The sequence below is a fragment of the Trichechus manatus genome, unplaced genomic scaffold (assembly GCF_000243295.1).
Source record: "Trichechus manatus latirostris isolate Lorelei unplaced genomic scaffold, TriManLat1.0 scaffold00184, whole genome shotgun sequence".
NCBI classification, from domain to species: domain Eukaryota; kingdom Metazoa; phylum Chordata; class Mammalia; order Sirenia; family Trichechidae; genus Trichechus; species Trichechus manatus.
The window spans coordinates 890,468-893,468 of record NW_004444120.1 but is presented as its reverse complement, the minus strand read 5'-3'; the positions used below and the strand labels follow the sequence as shown (position 1 = coordinate 893,468).

At 44.2% G+C, this 3,001-nt stretch overlaps 1 non-coding gene across 1 annotated transcript; it reads right to left on the bottom strand.

Moving 5' to 3' along the window:
• Positions 1-841: 841 nt before the first annotated feature.
• TRNAG-UCC (transfer RNA glycine (anticodon UCC)) lies at positions 842-912 on the bottom strand. The gene has a single exon. It is a non-coding gene; the product is annotated as a tRNA-Gly (tRNA).
• Positions 913-3,001: the final 2,089 nt, after the last annotated feature.

The window sequence follows — 3,001 nt, the reverse complement described above, 5'->3', positions numbered from 1 at the left end:
GGGGCAGTAATACTCTGTCCTGTAGAGTTGCTATGAGTCGGAATCGACTCGACAGCAATAGGTAGTGATCAATGGCAACTTTATAGATAATACAAAGGATAAGGTAACAGAGTACTCAAGAGCTCAGGCTCCGGGGCAAACAGCCTTGGAATTGAATCTTGGTTCTGCCATTTGCTAGTTGAGGGGCTGGAGGGACCCCCAGTTATCTGGAGAAAGAAGAGAAGGGGAGCTACTGGATGAAATCCACAAGGCTCAAAGGAAGTTCTTGGATGAGCTCCCTTTAAAAGTACGTATATGAACTGTGCCCAAAGGAGGCTATAACAAAAAACAAAGACGAAAAAGCGGAACAAGCCTGCAGTAAGAGCGTCACACTGAGCTTTTGTTGGTGGCAGCTTCTGTCTCGTCTGCGCCGGACGCGTGGCGATCTCATGCACAACAGAACAAATGCTGCCCAGTCGTGCACCATCTGCATGATTGGACCAGTCAATGGTTTGCTATGGACTACTAACCTAAAGGTTGGAAGGGCAAATCTACCCAGCAGTGCTGAGGAAGAAAGGCCTGGTGATCTGCTTTTGTAAAAGATTACAGCCAAGAAAATCCTGTGGAGTGGTTCTATTTTGTAACACATAGGGTCACCATAAGTTGGAATCGACTCAACAGCAATGGGTTTGATTTTGTTTTGTTGTTGTTGATCTCTAGGGTTTCATGGGCTGACTTCAGAAGTAGATCACCAGGCCTTTATTTCTAGTCTTTCTTAGTGTGGAAACTCCGCTGAAACCTATTTAGCTTCATAGCAACACACAAGCCTTCGCTGACAGATGAGTGATGGCTGTACATGAGGTGCATTGACCAGGAATCGAACCTGGGTCTCCGGCATGGAAGGCGAGAATTCTACCACTGAACCATCTATGCCCCCAGAATGAACTGAGATTCTTGAGAATGTTAATGACAAAGAAAGGATTTTTCTGGTGGTATATTCACAACAACAGAAAGCAGAAACAGTAGAACTGCTCCAATCCAATTTGACTTCTATCTTGTCTGCCAAGGAAAACAGTTTCCCAGATGGAAATGACAGAGAGAAATGGAAGCTTCAGATAAATGAGATAGCAGAGGGGCCTTTAGCAGCTTAGAGGGAGTCTCTGGCCCAGCCTGGGGGACCCAAGGCTCCCCTTGAGTGGTGCCTGAGAGCTGGGAATGACTTACACAGTTTTCAGGGAGTGACAGGTCTCAAAACACCTCACACTGATGTCAATCTCCCGCAAAATCCTACACTGGATGATTAAACGGATGATTTATGAACCGTTTTGACGGGGAGTTTCATGTGTTCACCGAGAGTCGATCAGGACAAACTCATCCCATTTTCCACCGATCAAGGGGTGTTTTGGATAAAATGCGTGTTCACTCCAGACAGGCTTGTGACGAAGACCTCATGAGATGCATGTGAACATGTTGGAGAATTGCAGGCTCAGTGATACTGTAACCGCAAAACTTGTTTGATGGTTTCTCATTTATCCTTGAAGTGTGTGCTGATGGAATAAGGAACTTGACCTGTCTGGGCTATTTGCATTTCCATCTGATTTTTCCCTAGGTGTGTGAGCTTGGGCAAATTTCTCAAACCCTCAATATCATGTGAAAAATACCTCAATCTCTGTTTATGACAATATAATTAATTGGTTTGTGTACACCTAGAGGGTTGTAATTTACCTCTGGGTTCTGTCCTTGATTCTGTTGGACATTTTTTAGTGATTGACTTGGATGATGACACATTTATAGATGATGCAAAGAAGTGGGGGAGCATATGGTTAAGAGCTCCGACCCCGGAGATGAACAGTCTGGATATGATCCTTGGATTTATTGCTTCCTCATTGGATCTTGAGTAAGTTTCTTAACTTCACTAGCCTTGATTTTCATGTCTATGAACTGAGAAGAATAATAATATTTAGCTGCTTGTAAGGATTAAATGATTAATCCAGGGCTCCATTAGATGCTACATGAAAAACACTTGGCAGAGTGCCAGGCACCCAGTCAGTGTTCCAGAAACTGTCAGCTGTTATTGTTACATTATGCTTATATTCTTCCAAAGCTGGGAGATCACATAGTGTACTTCAAGCTTACTGCAGGGCGAAACTAAGAGCCAAATCTAGTATTTAGTAGGGTTCAGTGTAAAGCACAGCATTTAGGATTAAATAATCCATTGCCTGTAAACAGGATAAGAAAGACCTGGCAAAAGAGACTCATATCAAAGACGTTTTCGGTGACTATCAGCTTAGTTTCAATCATCAATGTGGCATTATTTCCAAGAAAGCTAATGTTGTCTTACCAGTTGCCTTTGACTCAGTTTCAACTCATGGCGACCCCATGTGGGTCAGAGTAGAACTGTATTCCACAGGGTTTTCAATGGTTGATTGTTTGGAAGTAGGTCACCAGGCCTTTCTTCCAAAGTGCCTCTGGGTGGACTCAAACCCCCAACCTTTCAGTTAGCAGCTGAGAAAGCAAAGGAAGTTATGGTACCACTTTCCTCTGCCCTGATTAGGCAAGTCATACCTGAAGAGCTGTACTGAGTTCTGCCCTTGCATTTTTTATTGAAGTAAAGTAGGATGCTAGACAAACCAGCCTGCCTGCATTCAAATACCATTGAAATGCCTGCCATTCAACAAGCTCTATGAACTCAGGCAAATTATTTAACCTCTCCATGCCTCTGTTTTCTCATCTGTAAAATGGGAATAATAAAAACTGTACGCATCCCATAGGGCTGTTATGAAGATTCAATGGGATGTTATGAGGATACAGATGTAAATATGTTAAGTGCTTCCAAAGGTGCCTGGCTCATGATAATTGCTAGAGAGATGTTGTCGTGGTGTTGGTGGCACTGCTGCTGGTGTTTGGCCTCCCCAGCTAAGGACACCGTCCGTGTTTCTGCTGGTGGCCGGCCTCCCCAGCTCTCTAAGGACACTGTCCGTGTTTCTGCTGGTGGCCGGTCTCCCCAGCTCTCTAAGGACAC